Here is a 20,287-nt window from a genome sequence, read left to right on the forward strand (position 1 = left end):
ATTATTGTAGTAAGTAAAATTAACAACAGGTAGAATTCTCATGTACTAATAATTTCATCTGTGCAGTAGGCTAGGAGTCTCACGTCACCTGACGCCAGTATTGCGTCAGATTTCCTTACAGTAAACACATTATATCCAATGTATGTGAGAATTAAACACGATTCTCTATACCTAAGGCATTCTGTATGATAACTAATTGCAGATGAATTGACTTCCAACTAAATGCCGAATAGAGCGTTGGAGTCATAGCGTCTATCTCGTAATAACGTTAACGTCACCAGTGAATGCCATGGGGAGACATTAATTCCTCTCCCTTATATATTTACTATTCTTAAATTGGTAAATAATAATAATTTCCTCCTCTAAATAATAAACCCGTCCAGTCTTCAACGTTTCAAGCGTAAATGCGAGAAATATTAATGTTCGTGACAATAATTTGTTTTATGAACGCGGATGCGGCGTGGGTAGAGGAAGGCCAACTCAGTACACGCGGAGAGCCGCTCAGAGGCAGACCTGCGTATTCCGTACTCACAAGGAGACGCCATTGTCCAGCCACTAGGGCAGACGTTATCCATCCTCAGATGAAAGTCGCCACTGTGAGGCGTGAATAACCTTGCAGATAATATCTTCAGCTAGTGCTGGTGTCAAATAAGGAACCTTTTAACCTGGTTCTTGACGACACGTGACCGGCCAGCGAAGCGCGTCACTATCCAGGATAGGTCAAACCGGAGCCTGGGACGCGAAGCACGGCAATCTTAATACTTATACAGTGCCCACAGCTAAGTATAGTCCTTTATGTGATGCATCAGGTAAAAGTTTAATGGTAGCTGGGTGATTGTCCGTTATGACGCACGATAACATCTAATAACAGGTGATTAAATTCTGTCACCTGTAACTCTCAATTTCTTGAATATAGATTTAGTAGTTAAATTAGTTACTACTGTACATATTTGTCTTGCAGCACGAGAGAGGAACTCTCCATGCCGTCTTCTCCCATATTAATCCGTCCCTTTCGTCAGCCGACCGAGTCCAGAGAATAAGAGGAACTTCCATGGCTTGTCTAAAGGAATCATCATTAAGCTAAGACTATATTTTCTTTCATGATTCTATTGCAATTTCTTATGTGCAGAATCCCTCAGGATTAATATGTGGTTTACTGTAACTCTCATTGCTATACTCATAATCTATGTTTCCATCTATGGTAATGATAGCAGTTTCAATATAATTTTTATAGGATTAGATTATTATTAATTGAATTAGTGAACGAACCACACTAATTCCTGGACGTACTTACCTCCAGTAATAACCCCCCAATGTAGGTGCTTGAGGGTTTGATTCATTTAATAATACAGCCCATTAATTATTTCTATGTTCATAAATTCTAGTATTTTTATCCATAGTTACTGGTTTCATCTAGGAATTATTTAATGATCAGAAATTCTCAGTTTCCCTCTTTACTATAAAAGCGGGTGGTCCTTCGTAATTTAATTTACTACATTAATATTTAAATAATCAGATTCAAGCCCCAAATATCCCACAGACGTTCCCTCCATGCTAGATTTTATATTAACCAGGAAGGAGGAAGAGATATTTGATATTCAGTACCTTCCTCCCTTGGGTAAAAGTGACCATGTCTTTTTGGGAATAAACTATGCAATGCGTTATAATCTGGTAGAAAATAAGGAGGTTGAAGCAGTTGAAAAAGCTGACTTCAGGAGAGGACACTATGGCGACCTTAGACATTTTTTTTAGTGAGTATAATTGGACAGACTTGTTGCTAGGCAAGGAAGTAAATGAGATGTATGTCAAGTTTTGTGAAATATATGATAAAGGCACAAAAAAAATTATACCAAAGCAGAGATACACAACTAGGAAACAGGATTGGTTTGACAGAAATTGTGAGAGGGCCAGAGACCAAAAGACACAAAAATGGAATCAATATAGCAAGAGGCCAAACCCCCAAACATACAAGCGATACAAAGACGCGAGAAACAACTACACGTCAGTGAGGAGAGAGGAAGAAAAAAATTTTGAAAAAGAAATTGTGGACAAATGCAAAACAGAACCAGGTCTATTCTATAAATTCATAAACAACAAATTGCAGGGTAAAGGATAATATTCAGAGGTTGAAAATGGGAAATAGATTCACGGAAAAAGAAAAAGAAACGTGTGAAACATTAAACGAAAAGTTTCAAAGTGTGTTTGTACAAAATGAAATCTTCAGGGAACCAGACACAATAAGAATTCCAGAGAACAACAGAGCACATAGAGGTGTCTAGAAACGAAGTGGAAAAAATGCTCAAGGAGCTAAGTAAGAACAAAGCAGTTGGTCCAGATGGAGTTTCACCCTGGGTTCTGAGAGAATGTGCACCTGAGCTCAGCATTCCACTTCAACTGATTTTTCAGGCATCCCTGTTTACAGGAGTTGTAGCTGATGTGTGTGGAAAAAGGCTAACATCATTCCAATCTACATAAGTGGCAATTGTCAAAATATTGGAAAAAATAATTAAAACTAAATGGGTAGAACACCTGGACAAAAACAATATAATATCAGACAGACAGTATGTTTTTCAATCTGGAAGATCCTGTGTAACGAATTTACTCGGTTTCTATGATCGAGCCACAGAGATTTTACAGGAAAGAGATGGTTGGGTTGACTGCATCTATCTGGACCTAAAAAAGGCTTTTGACAGTTTCACATAAGAGGTTGTTCTGGAAATGAATATATTGGAGGGGTGACAGGTAAGCTTCTAGCATGGGTGAAAAATTTCCTAACTGATAGAAAAATGAGGGCCGTAATCAAAGGCAATGTGTCGGATTGGAGAAATGTCCCAAGTGGAGTACCATAGGGTTTAGTTCTTGGACCGGTAATGTTTATTGTTTACATAAACGATCTACCAGATGGAATACAGAATTATATGAACATGTTTGCTGATGATGCTAAGATAATAGAAAGAATAAGAAACCTAGATGATTGTCATGCCCTTCAAGAAGATCTGGACAAAATAAGTATATGGAGCAATACTTTGCAAATGGAATTTAACGTGAATAAATGCCATGTTATGGAATGAGGATTTAGAGAACATCGACCCCACACAACCTATAAATTATGTGAGAAATCTTTAAAGAATTCTGACAAAGAAAGGGATCTAGGGAAAGTTCTAGATAGAAAACCGTCACCTGAGGACCACATTAAGAACATTGTGCAAGGTGCCTATGCTACACTTTCTAATTTCAAAATTGCTTTTAAATACATGGATGGTGAAATACTAAAGAAATTGTTCACGACTTTTGTAAGACCAAAGCTGGAATATGAGGCAGTTGTATGGTGCCCATAACTTACGAAGCACATCAACAAACTGGAAAAGGTGCAAAGACATGCCACTAAGTGGCTCCCAGAAGTAAAGGACAAGAGGGGTCTGTCTAATTACCACAAGCTACACAAGCTTCACAAAGCTTCCTGGCAATACGTTTGTAATGAATAAATATGATATGTTAGGTTAGGCTGACCTAACCTAACCTAACCTAACCTAACCTAACCTAACCAAACCAAACCTAACCTAACCTAACCTAACCTAACCGACGCTTGGATCGTCGACTTTATTTGGCGTCACCAGCTCTTTATTTTCGTCTAATTTCTTAATAAAAATATACTTTTTCAGATTAAAATTATGTTTTCTCATGTTGTACATTCAGCACCAACATTATAATGAGTAAATATATCATATTTATTCATTACTAACATAAGCTTTCTGAAGCTTTGTGAAGCTTGTGTAGCTTGTGGTAATTAGACGGACCGGACAAGAGCTATGAGGAGAGGTTAGAGGCATTAAATATGAAAAACTAGAAGATAGAAGAAAAAGAGGTGATATGATCACCAAGTACAAAATAGTAACAGGAATCGATAAAATTGACAGGGAAGAATTCCTGAGACTCGGAACTTCAAGAACAAGAGGTCATAGATTTAAACTAACGAAACAAAGCTGCCAGAGAAATATAAGAAAATTCAATTTTGTAAACAGAGTGGTAGACAATTGGAATAAATTAGGTGAGGTGGTGGAGGCCAAAACCATCAGTAATTTCAAAGCGTGATATGTATGACAAAGAGTGCTGGGAAGATGGGACACCACGAGCATAGCTCTCATCTTGTAACTACACTTAGGTAATTGCATTTAGGTAATTACAACTCAACTGGTAAGGTAAGTACAGTACTGCAACGTGCCATATCAATTTATTTCATTTCAATATACATTCTTTGTTATTTAAATTTTTCATAAGGCAAATGTGTACTGGCATATGCATTAATGTGATTGTATTTTTTTTTGGGGGGGGGGGGGAGGGGAAAGGGTGTTGCTGGGGCCGAACGGATGGAACGAATTCCACACTGGAATAAATCGGCTATGCCTCATAGCCGAGGACACACTGTATTACTCATTTAATTTCTATATTTACTGTCAACATTTAATGTCATCTAATTTCATGCATTTCTTTGATAAAGTGTTTACTCGTGTCCTTTATGATATTCGTTATTTGTAAGTGTTGGCCCCATTAACCTTAAATTATAGTATGTTACTCTATGTTCTGATTTGTTAAAAAAAAAATGTTGTGAGGAGCAGTTCACTTGCTTTTCTAAATTACAACTTGTATTTCCATTCTATAATTAATGCAAATAAACTACTGTACTGTTGCTAGAACTTGACTCCATAATGTAATAGTCTATGCTTGTCATCCTTAAGTATCACCTTCTTTGTATTAATTTTTTATTTTCCTGGAACACTCTCATTTTGTTAGCTTACTACTCTAATAGTATTAAGTGTTTTACCTCGTCACAACATTAATTAAACAACTTTTATATTATTAATAATTTTTGCCCGAAACGCTTTGCATAATAGTAGCTTCATTAGTATATGTAACTCCTGTCTCTTCATTGAACAATACTCTTATGTTCTTTGTACACACAATCTTTTGAATAAATAATAATAATATTATTATTATTATTTACACACGGAAAATCACACAAAAGTGATATACATCAATGAGAAAATTCACTCGGGCTGTGAGATGAGGCAAACCTGCAATGTTTGCATTACCTCATAGCCTCAGTGGATTGTTCATTGATGTATATCACCTTAGTGTGATTTTCTGTGTATCTGAAGTTGTGCATACAGTGTTGAACTACAGTACTTTATCCTTCACCTGAGTGCTTAGGGGTCTTACATAAAATTTGGACTGGCTTCAGGACTTCCTGTGATATCAGGATATCACAGACTTCCTGTGTTATCAGTAGAAATCCGATTATAAAACTTTTAGGAAGTCAGTGGTGGTACAGTGGTAGAGTATGCGACTGGCAATGCCTTGGTTGTTGGTTTGCAACACCACACAGTCCCAGTGGATTTTCGTATTATTATTATTATAAAAATTATCATATTCGATAGACCAATGTCCACACCCCAACAATGCCATAGGCCTATTTCCACACCCCAACAATTGCATGTTGGGGTGTAAGACAATGGTGGAGCAGAAAGTACTCCAGTACTTACGGTGGATGATGAGAGTGCGAGGAACAAGGTGGTCAAGTGGCGCCAGTGACTCCTTCCTTCAACAGTTTTGTCTCTCCCTCGTGGTATATCCTCAATGTCTTCAGTGGTGTGGCCTCACTACACACTTACACTGCCACAAGTGTCCTGAGAGTACTGTGGGAGGAACAATTTGGCGGGTATTGTGGACACAGGTCTTTAAGACAGGCGAACTTCACGAGTCGTGGAGACGTGTATAGCAACCTTTGTTGTGATGACGTCACTCGCTCGCTCGCTTACTCGCCACGTCGCTCTTCCCATTTTCTTTGGTTACTGATCTTTGCTGAAGTTTAATTTACCTGAAAGCCACTAATATTGGTGGCCTCAACGAGGACAGGAAGCTGGCGGCTTGTTAAAGGTTCTACCCATTTGCCTGGACGATCTTTTCTATCTGTATTTTAAAACCCAGTACAGATTTGGCGTTTACCTTACCTACTCTTTGGCGGGTAGGCTGTTTTACGGGTTTACAACCATACGGGTGAAAGAGCATCTTCTGTTTTCTGTCCTACATTGAGGCTTGTTGAGCTCGAACCCGAGAATCTGACCTTTTGAAGAAAGTGTCCAGATCGACATCGTCCAAATTGTTTAGTATTTGAAAGGTTTCGATGAGCTCCGCCCTGTCATGCTGGTTTGCAGTGTTATATATTTATTTATTTATTTATTTATATACAAGAAGGTACATTGGGATTGTGAGGATACATAGCATAGTAATTACATTCTTGTAAAGCCACTAGTACGCGCAGCGTTTCGGACAGGTCCATGTACCTTCTTGTATATATATATATAAATCTAAGAAAATTTTAAGTAGGTAAATACTAGCAAAATTTATAAAAATGATAACAGATACATAGCAAGAAAAAAAATAAGATGAGAAAAATTTGTAGGTATATTAAGGCACATAGGTAGCTCAGATTGATTGCAATGACAGCTTGAATGGTAGTTAACAAAAATTAGTAGGCACAATACAGTATATAGCTTGCACAAAAGCACATAAAAAGAAGACAGCAATGAACACAATGAGAGAGTTGTTTGGATTAAGTACATAAAGATTGGGAGATTTGGTAACACTAGATACAAAGCAAATTTAAAGCTCATTGTGGGAAACTACGAAGATGAAATTAAGTACTTTTTGGTTTTGTTTTTGAATGGGGCAAAAGTTGGACAGCTTTTCAATTCACTAGGGAGTGAGTTCCATAGACTGGGTCCCTTTATTTGCGTAGAGTGTTTACACAGATTAAGTTTGACCCTGGGGATATCAAAGAGATATTTATTTCTGGTGTGGTGATAATGGGTCCTATTACATCTGTCCGGGGAGAGTTTCAGAGCAGAATTTGCATTTAAGAACAGGGTTTTGTAAATGTAGTTGACACAAGAGAATGTGTGGAGGGAGTTAATATTTAGCAAGTTTAGGGATTTAAACAAGGGAGCTGAGTGTTGTCTGAAAGCAGAGTTTGTTATAATTCTGATAGCAGATTTTTGCTGGTTGATGATGGGCATGAGGTGGTTTGCAGTGGCTGACCCCCATGCACAGATACCATAATTCAGATAGGGATAGATTAGTGCATAATATAGTGAGAGGAGAGCAGAGTTAGGAACATAATATCTGATTTTAGAGAGTATACCAACTGTTTTAGAGACTTTCTTAGTTATGTGTTGAATGTGGGTGCTGAAGTTAAGTCTCTTGTCTAGGAATAGGTCAAGAAACTTTCCATCATTTTTATTACTAATGTTAATGTTGTCTATCTGTAGCTGAATTGCATTCGATGATTTGCTTCCAAATAAGATGTAGTAGGTCTTTTCTATGTTTAGTGTTAGTTTGTTAGTTGACATCCATAAGTAGACTTTTTTAACTTTATTATTCACAACATTGTTTAGTGTATGTGGGTTGGAGTCTGAATAGATGAGGTATAGTATCATCAGCAAACAGTATAGGTTTAAGAATATTAGAGACATTAGGCAGATCATTGATATATATAAGAAATAGAAGAGGTCCTAAGATGCTGCCCTGTGGCACTCCAACGGTTATTGGTAGAGTGGAAGAGGTTGTATCATTGATGGTTACATATTGGTGTCTGTCACTAAGATAGGATCGGATATAGTCCAGAGCAAGGCCTCTGATTCCATAATGATGGAGTTTATGTAAGAGGTAATTGTGATTAACAGTATCAAAGGCTTTTCTTAGGTCAATGAAGAGTCCAATCAGAAATTCATTTTTGTCAAGGGCTGAGTAGATTACGTCAAGGAGATTAATGATTGCATCATTGGTGCTCTTGTGGGACCGGAAGTCAAACTGGCAGGGGCTGAGTATGTCGAATTTTACGAGGTAGGAATAGAGCTGTTTGTAGATAATTTTTTCAAATATTTTTGATAGAATTGGTAGGTTTGATGTTGGTCTATAATTGTTTATGTCCGCCGAATTACCTCCTTTATGAACTGGCGTTACTCCTGCTTTTTTAAGGATATCATGGAAGGTATGACACTCTATGGATTTGTTGAACAAAAGAGCTATAGGTGGCGCAAGGGCATGGGAGGCGCTCTTGTATACAATGGACGGAATTTCACTGATGTTCCCTGCCTCGGTTTTTAGTGAGTGTATGATGGACATTACATCTGCCGGGCTGACTGGTGAAAGGAGAAGAGAGGTTTGGATAGCTGCCTGAGAGATATGTGTTAATATGTATTCACCTAATTGTGCTTGCGGGGGTTGAGCTTTGGCTCTTTGGTCCCGCCTCTCAACTGTCAATCAACTGGTGTACAGATTCCTGAGCCTACTGGGCTCTATCATATCTACATTTGAAACTGTGTATGGAGTCAGCCATACACAGTTTCACAACCATACATTTATTTATGCATATACAAGAATGTACATAAGGAATGTGAGGATACAAATATGGTTATTACAGTCTTGTAAAGCCACTAGCACGCGCAGCGTTTCGGGCAGGTCCTTAATCTAAGAAAATTTTAAGGAGGTAAATACTTGCAAAAATTATAGACAAAAAAATGATAACAGATTACATGAAATGAAAAAAAGATGAGAGAAAATTGTAGGTACAGTATATTAAAGCACATAGGTACACAGAGATTATGTGTCTATGTGTCTACATGTGTCTAAGTCTGTGGGATTGAAATTGAATTGAAATTGAAATAAGTTTATTGAGGTAAAATACACACAAAGGGATGAGGTAGCTCAAGCTATTCTCACCCCATTCAGTACAACGTGTTAATATATACATAGACACACATCACAAATAAACATATTACCAAACATTCTGAGAGGTAAACATATACATTTCCTCCTTCACAAGTAGTATGGTATCAGACGTACACACAAATACTTTTATGACCTAGGTATACTGTATAGACAATTTGCAAGACACATGCAGATAATTCAACAAAACATTACAATCTTGGTGCAAAATTCTTATATCTCTCAAGAATATCATCAACCTTTCCGTTGTGACACATCCAGGCTATTTGTTCAGGAACAGTCCTTATCTCAGTGTTTCTATATACATTAATCAACGGACAATCAAGAACATAATGGGCAAGGGTGTGAGACCTTAACATACCACATAGTTTACACTTCGTGTCATTATCATGAACATCTATCCCATATTCCCAGTAATATTTGTACCCAAGCCTGAGCCGCATGTACACAGAGTCACTCCAAGCATTTCTCCTTTTACCATAAGTGAAATGGGTGTTTTGACTCACATACATGTAGTGTTGCATGGTTTGACTTCTCTCATACATTATCTCTCTCCTCTCCACTCCTGCCTGTGCCTGAATATTTCTGATTTTGCTTCTTATTTGTCTCATTGTGAATTCACATTCAATGTCAACTTGTGGTTTTGATGTGGCACGTTTGGCCAAGTCATCCGCCACCTCGTTGAGCACTATTCCAACATGAGATGGAATCCACATGAATTTCACACTATAACCTTTTAGCTGTATCTCAGTTATTCTTCTCTTACAGTCCTCAACTATAGACATGAAGACTGGGTTTCGACTGTTTAAGGACTCCAGTGCTCCTCGGCTATCGACAAATACAAAAACATTTTTGTCGTCATGACGTACTTCCTCCAAACACGCCAGAATGGCCTGCAGTTCAGCTTGTGTGGATGATATATAATTACTAAGCCGGAGTTCAATTATCCTGTCCACAGTCCCTGTCATGTTCACAGAAAATGGTACCATCCGTTTTCTATGTGCGGCGGCTGAGACGCCAGAGAGGAAGGTAAACAAGAGCGTACAGGACGCCAGCCAAGCTTGGTAGCTACTAGTCATGTAATCATATTAAGTATTAAAGTCAGTAACCAAGTCATGACTTTACATCAACCCTACAACCAAGACTTCCTCAGTAACACACAAACACCACATTGGCGACGAGGATGAACTGTGAACGCAGGTATTTGTTCAGTTTCAAACACAAGGGAGAAGCATGCTGCCTGGAGGAGGAAGAGAAGCTGTGAGCGCCATACCCGATGCTGTATGCTAACCGATGCTGTGTGCTAACCAATGCTGTGTGCTAAACGATGCTGTGTGCTAACCGATGCTGTGTGCTACCCAAGCTGTGTGCTACCCAAGCTGTGCTGAAGAAACTATACTGAGGAATCTGCCGACGTTGTGTACGAAACGACGCTTTGATGTGTACAAAACCTGATGTTTTGGTTACGAAACGACGCTTCGTGCTACAAAATTCATCACACTGAACTGACTGCTGTACCAACTGCTGCTGTACCAACTGCTGTACCAACTGCTGTACCAACTGCTGACAACTGCTGTGCTGCTGCTGTGAGTAGGAACAACACATGTACACAAGGGCTAGGTAAGAAGTCAGTTGCTGCTATATTGTGCACTGTTGTGAACTTTTGCATTAAAATGCTTGTGTGCTTTGCAAAATTAAAGTAATTACAGTGAATTCTTGACTAACATATACAGTGCAGTAAGTGTTTAATATTCTGAGGAACATTTAAGTGATAAGTTTACATTTATTCAGTAAAAAATGGCAAATATACCTCAGTTTCCTGCATTTGATCCTGACTGTGACCAGACAAACCTGTCACAGAGGTGGGTCAAATGGCTTAAAAAGTTTGAAAATTTGTTGATTGTTTCTGACATCAAAAGTGCTGAAAGAAAGCGTGCCTTTCTACTTCATTATGCAGGTGATAGAGTTTGTGACATCTTTGACACACTGAAAGACACTGGTGGTGCCAAAGATTATGACACTGCATATGTATTTTTAACATTGAAATCCTTTGTGGAAAAGATTAAGTTGTTTAAAGTCTTTGTGTGCTTAATTAATGTTAAATGTATGCAGTATCTCTTGATATGGTAATAACTTACTTTGTGTCAATAACTTTGCTTTGTGCTACAAGCATGGTAGACATCCTGTATTCATTCTTTTTAAAGAAAAGGAGGGATGTCATGTTCACAGAAAATGGTACCATCCGTTTTCTATGTGCGGCGGCTGAGACGCCAGAGAGGAAGGTAAACAAGAGCGTACAGGACGCCAGCCAAGCTTGGTAGCTACTAGTCATGTAATCATATTAAGTATTAAAGTCAGTAACCAAGTCATGACTTTACATCAACCCTACAACCAAAACTTCCTCAGTAACACACAAACACCACAGTCCCAAACTCCGTATAATCCCTTATTAGGACACCACACCCGGCCCTGCCATCCTCCGCCACCGACCCGTCGCAATATACATGTAAACTGTTGCCTCTTGGTAACCGAGATATCATGCTTCCATACAAACACCGTAATTGCCCCGGTTCATGATGAATCTTTTTCACCTTGAGGGGTACAATTTCGACGTCTATTTTCTGTACTTTCCAGGGAGCAGACATATTACACTGTCGAGAGGGTTTACAGCAGTCAAGTACGTCGTATTCCCTGAGGTCATGAGCTAATCCTCTCGTGTAGCGTGTCTCCCTCAGTTTCCTGGAAGTGTGTACGTCACTCAAGCAGGTCTGAACGCTCTCAAACAGCTTATTCCCTCCTTTTCTCCGCATGAAACGAATAGATACTCTAGTGTTAATGTCACGGACTCTATCACACACACTCTGTAAATTTAATTCCATTCTCATTATTTCAATCATTGCATTTCTTTGACATCCAAGAATAATCCTCATAGCCTCGTTCTGTATCAGCTCTATTTTTTGAATTCTGCCTTGGTCTGTGTAAGACAATACGGGTGCTGCGTAGTCTATCAGGGATCGAACAGTGCTTATGTATAACATCCGCAAGATAGGTACCCCAACACCTTTACCAGAAAAAGCCAGTGCTTTCAGAGGATGCAGACGGGTTTTACATAAGGTGCTGATATGATTTATTTCAGCATTTTTACTCTCACATGTGTATCTAACATACATGCCCAGATACTTGTACTTCTGAACACGGCTCAGTTCCACACCATTTAGAGTAAGTGTTATATTTCTTCGTTTCCTATACTCGTATTTGGTTTTATCTGCATTTATAACTAAGCCTAACTTGTGACAGGTTGTACCAAGTATGTTAAGAGCAATTTGAATTTTGTTCCCAGAAGTGCCTTGTATAAGAATGTCATCAGCATATATGATCGTCGTAACCCCTGGAGGATACATCTCTGATGCTAATCTGTTCATTTATACATTGAATAAGGTGGGACTTAATACTCCCCCTTGTGGGGTACCTAACTGAAACCTCCGTTCCTCAGACATGTATCCCTGGTAATACACCTGACCTTTTCTGCCTTGTAGATAATCCCTTATCCAGTGTAGCAATCTCCCTGTTATTCCAGATTGGCTAATTCGTATAAGATTACTTCCCCATTGGCTTTATCAAATGCTCCTTGTAGATCAACAAAAACTCTACAATTGTCATCCACATTAGACAAACACTTTAAGAGACAATCCGCAGTACTTTTGCCTTTGATAAAACCAAAGAGATTACTGGACATGTTATCACCTACAAGGTAGAGTAGCCTATTTAACAAAATCCTTTCCATCATTTTACAAAAGCAGGATATTAAGGAGACAGGTCTGTAGCCTCCGTTTGACTTAGGGATAGGAATGATGACAGCCTCTTTCCATTTTCTTGGTAACTTTCCCTCTCTATAACTCATATTAAACAAATCAAGTAAGGGACTAGGTTTCATACCGGCTAAATAATTAAGTATGTCATACGTTACTCCATCTTTTCCCGGAGCAGTAGAGCTGCCACTTTTTATAGCATCCAGTAGCTCATCGTGAGTTATCTCAGTGCATGTTATAGATCTTGTATTTAAGGCACATAAAGTTACTCCATTTCTAATATTTTCCCATGACTCAATGGTGACTCTCGTGTCTGCAGGTAAGGACTCCATACCAGCAGCACTTACCCATTTATCTACTAACTCATTAGCAACTTTCCCTGGATCTGCGTGAGCAATGAATTTGGTCTTACAACCCCTGATTTTGTTTACTGCTCTCCATATGTCTTTAAGGTTCTTAGTATTACCAATGGACTGAGCAAATTCTTGCCAGTATCTGTCCCGCGCCTCCTTCCTCACCTGACTGCATTCCCTAGCCACTTCCAACATTGTATTTTTCTCTTCATCCCACATTCCATTTTTTAACCATTCTTTATGTACACTCCGTAGCATTCTCTCCCACCCCTTGACTTGCTGATCATTGGAATATTTAAATTTCTTAGGTCCGTGCGTCTTGCTTCCCATGCCCCCGTTATTTTCCCTCTGTACTAATTTCTCTATGTTCTCGACCATGTCCTCGTAAAAACTATCAACGCAGAGCGGCGTGTAATGTTGATACCAATCTCCCATATTTTGAATAAAATAATTTTTCATACCCTTATTAATAATTAGCCTTTTCCTTTGAAAGTGGACTTGTTTTTTCCCCAGTGGTAATTCAACGTTCAAGGCAAAGTGGTCACTAAGTAGTTCCCGAACAACCCGAGCCTCCCCCATAATCCCCTGAGAGTTTAAAATGCAGGCATAGTCAAGCCGTCCTCCCCTGATGTGAGTTGGTTCATTGTTTCCCAATAGACAGGTATCTGGATGATCTTGTAAAAACTGTAACCACTTGACCCCATTAGCATTAATACTACCCACTGTCCCAAGGCTTGTGTGCCGAGCATTAAGGTCCCCAATGACCAGTGAAGGATTAGTATAAATGCAGTCAGGTAAATAGTTAGTGTCGAAGCAGTTCCTGGATACATACAAATTAACTACAATAAATTCCCCTTCCCTTAATGATAATTTAACACAGACACTCTCTATACCTTGCGTTTTTGATGGCGGTTCTACTAACTCTGCTGGTATGGAGTTCTTTACATAAATTGACGTGCCTCTGATGTTATTTGCGGCGAAGAGGTGAAACCCTTTATAACCATTTAATTTCAATAAGCCTTCATTCCTATCCCCTGTCTCTTGGAGAGCTACAACATCAATATCATTTCCCATCACATAACAATGAACATCTGTAACCCTGTTTCTTAAACCATTAACATTCCATGACAACACTTTCAGTCTAGGGTGATCCATTATTAATCAATTCACTGCCTAAGTCATCCCCTATAAATTCACTAAATGATAGCCATACCTGGCATAACATCTCCCACCTCCTCCCAAGTTCACCAGTAAAAGCGACATTGCGATTCTCAAGAGATTTTTTCAGCCCTGAGACGTCCATTATTGGCCCAAATGATTCCTTCATTTTATGTGTAATTATAGGGTTCTTCCTTTCACTACGACTACCATCATTCACACACACTTCACTTTCTTTCATTTCAGCACTCAATATTTCATTATTGCCCTCAACCACTATATCCTGATTTTCTTTCACAGTTTTGTGAATTTCCTTGACCTCCTGAACGTTTAATTTCGCCTCGATGGACTCGATTCTCTGCCCAAGATTTCGGAGGAACTCACCAACTTTTCTTAGTTCAGCCCACACCTCCTTGGCCATATTATTATGACCCTCTTTCTGAGCCACAGTAGCCACTTCACTCACCGTTACATTGTCACTGCCGGAGTCCTGAGTGGTGGCGTGGCTGCTTGTTGCTTGAGCCTGACGAAGTAAAGGAGACTCCTTTACCCACGCATTCGTCCGGTTCACTGGTGCTGTTTGGGGCAGACTGTTTTGCTGTGCTCCAGGTGTCTGGGTAAGAGCTCTTGCTTGCTCTGTAACATTCACTGGCCGGATAACACCCATACTCGGCCTCTTGCTACACACAGCTGAGCTGGCATTGTGAACGCCTCCACAGTTGCAGCATCTGGGAACTATTTTCTCACCCAGATTAAGTCTGTTTCTACACACATTAGAGAGGTGAGACTTTCCGCAGAAACGACATCGTGGATCATTTTGACAGCTCCAGGATTCATGCCCCCATCTGCAGCATTTCAGGCATATTATGGGCTCTTCCACATACTTTGCTACATGCCTGTAGCCAGCCCCGGTGATGAACACTTTCTCGGGAACTTCACCTCTCACTAAAGCCACCACCTGACTCCTAGCTTCACCTTTAATAAGGTGACGCTTGGCCCACACAAATCGTTGGTCGTCGAGGATGAACTCGGGGTCCAGAATCTGAGGGTATTTATAGATAATTACCTTCGTCAGCTTCTCGTTCCCCTCCGGTATTTCCATAACAATTCCATCATATCCTTGCTGGGTAAGATACTCCACTGCCTCCATAGAACCTACCGTTAAGTAAGGTCTGTTTACACCTTCCTTCAGCAGGGGCTCGAACTTGCGGTGTTCTCTTCCAAGTGTGACTGTCCACAGCAGCTTCTGATGATAGGCCAGCGTGCATGAGGCAGGGAAGAGAAGCCTCCTCCGCTGACCCTCACCTTCCTGACATCGTTCCGTCCGTTTGTCGACATCAGTCTCGGCGTCGTTCTTCATTCTTTTGTCGTTTCCGTTAAGTGTACCATTACTGTCAACACTATGCCTTGCCTCCTGTCTTAACCGTTTCTTCTGTTGCCTTGTTAGAACGTCTTGATACTCGCCCTCCTCGACTGACTGGCTGCTTTCTGAGTCCATGTTAATATTGCCGTGGGAAGTAGCCAGCTCTTCTGGTGACTGAGTCTCCATCGGTGGTGGGGAGGCCTGTGGTTGTGCTGGCCTCCACCCCTCACACACACACACACACACTAAATATATGAATCAGCAAAATTATAAATTAAATATGCAATCTGGTATGCACATGACTTGAAACTGGAGTTATGTAAATTAATTGGATCAGGTAAAGCATAGTAAATTTTATCATAAAACTGAGAAATATCACTGAGAAATATCACACACCCACAAAATATATAAATCAGCAAAATTGTAAATTAAATATGCAATCTGGTATGCACATGACTTGAAACTGGAGTTATGTAAATTAATTGGATCAGGTAAAGCATAGTAAAAATTTTTCCTGAAACTGAGAGATGTAAATTTCATGAAAATAATTACACAAGTATACAACACTCAACATGTAGTACAATATGATACTTAATAATGGATAAAATGTAGAAAATTTACACAAAAGAATTAACATTAATGCAGAACATGTAGCAATAAGGCATCAAGAATTTAAAACAGATTAACTTTCTGTAAATGTGTAAATTAATAATAATAATAATAATCACTGTGGAAAGAATACAAGAATATTCTGCAATGTTATAGCAACTGCTGTAATTAGCTTATAATAAAGTTATAGAGTACAGTACTATAAACACATACTGTAACATTTAATATAAAATGCTAAAGGAAACTTCAGATTAAGGTCTGGGGAAAACATAAAATTTGTCTATAATGCACTTCAACTGCTGAAAAAAAAACAATATTATTTATACTTAATACACTGCACCAGAATGTACTTGGAATCACTTAACATAACATTACTAATGAACAATGGAACTTGTAGCTCCAAACACCACAAAAAGGAATTGAGTGAGGAATGGGCAGCTAATTCCTCTTATCAAGTCACTGGAGGAAAGAATATTTGATATACAGGGTTATTTCCTTATTAAATCGCAATTATTGTATAGCACAGTGTGTACCAGCTATAGTTTACTTAGCTTCGGGCTGTGGTATCTTCAGAACAACTTTGGCTATCGTGGAAAACAATCCACGAGGAGTCGTGTGGGGAGAGGTGAGTGGCGGCGTTGTTTACATCCGGAGGCGATCCTGGCGTCGGTTTCCTGAACCTGGGCTGACGTCATGGATTGGCGTGACGTCATGGGCTGCCGTGACGTCATGGGAGGACGAGGGCGACGATTACAGAAACGAAGAGTACAGATGATTGTTGCATTGTAGAAAATACTCCATCCAGTGAGCAGTACACTTCACTTCAAAAGGCGCTGGAGTTGACACTCGGCGGTGTTAACAGTAGCTAGGGAGCACCAACTAAAATCTGGGCGGGTAGGCTGCAGCGTCACTGGACGTTTGAAGTTCAAAATGGCTGGGTGAAAGCTGGCCTTTCCTCCTCCCTGGATGAAGTAATGTTCTTGTTGGCAATAACTGCCTTACTTGGAGACGTTGACCTAGTGCAATAGTTGTCTGGTAGGACCCTGGACTAGTAAAATTATCGATGAAAGCAAGTGCTGCTGTGGTAGGTGGGTTGTACTTGCTATGGCGTCGTGAGAGGCACACGAGGGGAGGTTTTGCTTGAGAAATATCCCTCCCGGCTCACCAGTATTGTGTGTTCCACTTTCCTTTTTGTTTGTATTGTTACTTCCTTATGTGTAGGTCTTGCTTAGGGTCTTGGAGTAACACTTCTTGATAGTATTACTTGAGGTAGGATAAATATCAGCACACAAGGTCCTGTACGTCCTGCCTCTAGCGTTGTCTGAGAGGAACTGAAAGTATCATTGTTTCTGCGCAGTAACGCACCAGTACGTACTGATCTTGCGCATGTGATGCGCACATCATGGTTACTGTGCACAGCCAGCTGCGTATGACATACATCATAGCATGGGTATGTGATCACTGCTGCACACGATGGGTATGGGTTCACTACCACTCATGAACAGGACATGTATTGGAGGCACTAACGCTCACAGGATAGGTATACATGGGGTCTACAGGATAAGTATGGGATCCACTCAGCCCTTGAGGCTGATCTGTCGTGTTTGTTGAGGTCTATAGCAACTCTTCTTGCATGTAAACATTCCAAGCATAAGAATTATATTTAGTGTCTGGACCGAGATTCATCAGTCAGTTACGCAAGTACTTACGAACATGTTATCTCAGTCTTTGGCGACTTTACACATATTAAACAGTTGATGAGCTCCAAAGGACTGGGAGGCTGTTTATAATTATATATTATTTTCTAAATTGTTGTGTTATGCCGCCAAAACTCGGTATGTAGATGTTCAACCCGTCCTCCTAATAGAACGGCGCCTTTTGACGAATACTCTTCCCAAGACCAACAATTGTCGTACTAGAAAATGGTAGCGGCTCGTGAAACTGCAGCCCATCCTCTTGTGTTGGTAGTACTTATAGTAACGATGAGGACCACAGTAAATATATCAACGTACGCAACGTACGTAACGTACGCACGTACGTATGCAACGTACGGACCACAGTAAATATATCAACGTAACGCTGCGCGTACTAGTGGCTTTACAAGAATGTAAATACTGTACTATCCAATGTATTCTCACAAACCCAATGTACCTTCTTGTATATATATAAATAAATAAATAAATAAATAAACGTACAACGCAATTAGAAAGTAGAAATTTGTACTATTGAATTTAGACAAACCGGAAAAGGTTTTGTATTTATGTTGCAAAGACAACCTTAACCAACTGAACCTTCCTAGGCCTAATACGCGCAATCTGAGGCCTAATATCGTACATATATGTGTGCTATACTAGACCTAGGAATATATATATATATTTTTAGCTTTATTTTTTCAGACTATAAAGTGATTGGTACTATATACTTCACTTCGGACTATGAAGACTGTCTATAATTAAGACTATAATTAAGAATTCAGACAATAAAGTGATCAGTAAGTTCTATTATGTAATGACTTAGTACGTCAACGTTTGTACTATGGAGCATATACAACAACTACTGTGTAAACAGGAGGATGGGTCGCGACGTTGACATACTGTGCCGTTCTCTGTTGTGTTAGGATAAGGTCACTTACGCGCGAGAGTTTGTTGACGTTGGGAGACTTGAGGAGGACGGGCTGGATCACGGGGCCAAGTGTGACATCGCTGTCAAGTGTGTTATGTCGGTCTTGTCTGAGGTCAACCCCTAGAGTTGGCCTAAATAATCGCCCCCGGGTGGGCTCGAACCACCAACCTTTCGGTTAACAGCCGAACGCGCTAACCAATTGTGCCACGGAGGCTCGAGGAACGTACTAAACAAATTTGTAATAAGGAGGAACTACTTAGATATCGAAGTGTAATAATTATCTGAGTTTGAGAGCTACTAATAGTGGCCTCGATGAGGACAGGAGGCCGGCGGCTTGTCGACGGTCCCCCATTTGCTTTGATGATATTTTCCTGATGATGATAATTCCTATAGTGTCCTAATGCCTAAGTAACCTTGTGTCTAGTGGTCACGACGGAGACGGGAAGCCGGCAGCTTGTCAATGGCTCCCCCATTTTTCCTAAGTTTCCTCCTTTTCTTTCTTCCCTAATTTTCCTCCTTTCCCCCCACAAAAAAGAGTAACAACAACAAAAAGACTCTGGGGTTGGAGTCCCTGTGCCTTCTTGTACCAACTTCGAGGTTAACTCCGGAGCTGGAGCCCCCTGGAGGCAGTTCCTTGTTGCCTTCAACCTCTTACTGACAGTTCCTGCGACGGCGCTGGAACCAATCTTATTGGCGTTTGCCTTTCCAATGGAGACGTTCTGTGCTGTGGAGAGGGGAACCTGCTGCATGGGTGACAGCTTCTCCCCCGTATCAACCTACCCTGGCTCTGCGCCCTGAAGAGGCCACTCCAGACCGACAACCAGAGCGCAACTCCATAGTCTCCTGACACTGATGGACGCCTACTACTTGGATGGTCCACCAGTTTTTACATTCTTGTAAAGCCACTAGCAAGTATTGCGTCTCGGGCAGGTCCTGTATCCTAATACGGCTAAGTCCTAAGATTAATATTAATTTTAATTAATAACCCCGGAATACGACCCGTCAAATCGTTTCACTGCTTGGTGAAGAGAGGCGTAATGTTAAGGATTGGAACCCAGTCAATCCTCCCCGGCCAGGATACGAACCCAGACTAAAATGTTCGCGAAGTGCGGGGGCTAGTGTTTCACCACTGCGCCACGGGGACTGCATACACGGGGACCAGTCATTGAAAGTTGCACAACAATTGGGAACTCTAATAAGAAAGTCAACTTTATTTTCAAGGAAATAAAGTTATTAAACTGTAAACATCTCTGGTGCGGCCACATTTGGACTGCTGTATCAAGCATAGAGGCCTCAGCTTCACAACATATCTGCTGTGGAGAAAGTACAACACAGAGCGACAAAAAGCATCTGAGAACTATATTGGCTCCCATACCAGGAACGGTTGAGGGCCCCAGGACTAACACAGCAAGCCAGACGTGGCATGGTGGCTCCCATACCAGGAACGGTTGAGGGCCCCAGGACTAACACAACAAGCCAGACGTGGCATGGCGGCTCCCATACCAGGAACGGTTGAGGGCCCCAGGACTAACACAACAAGCCAGACGTGGCATGGTGGCTCCTCCATACCAGGAACGGTTGAGGGCCCC

At 40.4% G+C, this 20,287-nt stretch overlaps 1 long non-coding RNA gene and 1 other non-coding gene across 2 annotated transcripts in view; both read right to left on the bottom strand.

Annotated features, from left to right (window-relative positions):
* Positions 1 to 6,799, bottom strand: part of LOC138371358 (uncharacterized) — a 50,342-nt gene extending 43,543 nt beyond the window's left edge. Inside the window, exon 1 of the long non-coding RNA XR_011230411.1 lies at positions 5,541 to 6,799. This is a non-coding gene — a long non-coding RNA (uncharacterized lncRNA). The remainder of the gene's footprint in view (positions 1 to 5,540) is intronic.
* A 12,039-nt stretch (positions 6,800 to 18,838) lies between these two features.
* Positions 18,839 to 18,912, bottom strand: TRNAN-GUU (transfer RNA asparagine (anticodon GUU)). The gene has a single exon. It is a non-coding gene; the product is annotated as a tRNA-Asn (tRNA).
* Between the last annotated feature and the right edge of the window lie 1,375 nt (positions 18,913 to 20,287).

This window comes from Procambarus clarkii, chromosome 35 (genome assembly GCF_040958095.1).
Source record: "Procambarus clarkii isolate CNS0578487 chromosome 35, FALCON_Pclarkii_2.0, whole genome shotgun sequence".
Classification (NCBI taxonomy): Eukaryota; Metazoa; Arthropoda; class Malacostraca; order Decapoda; family Cambaridae; genus Procambarus; species Procambarus clarkii.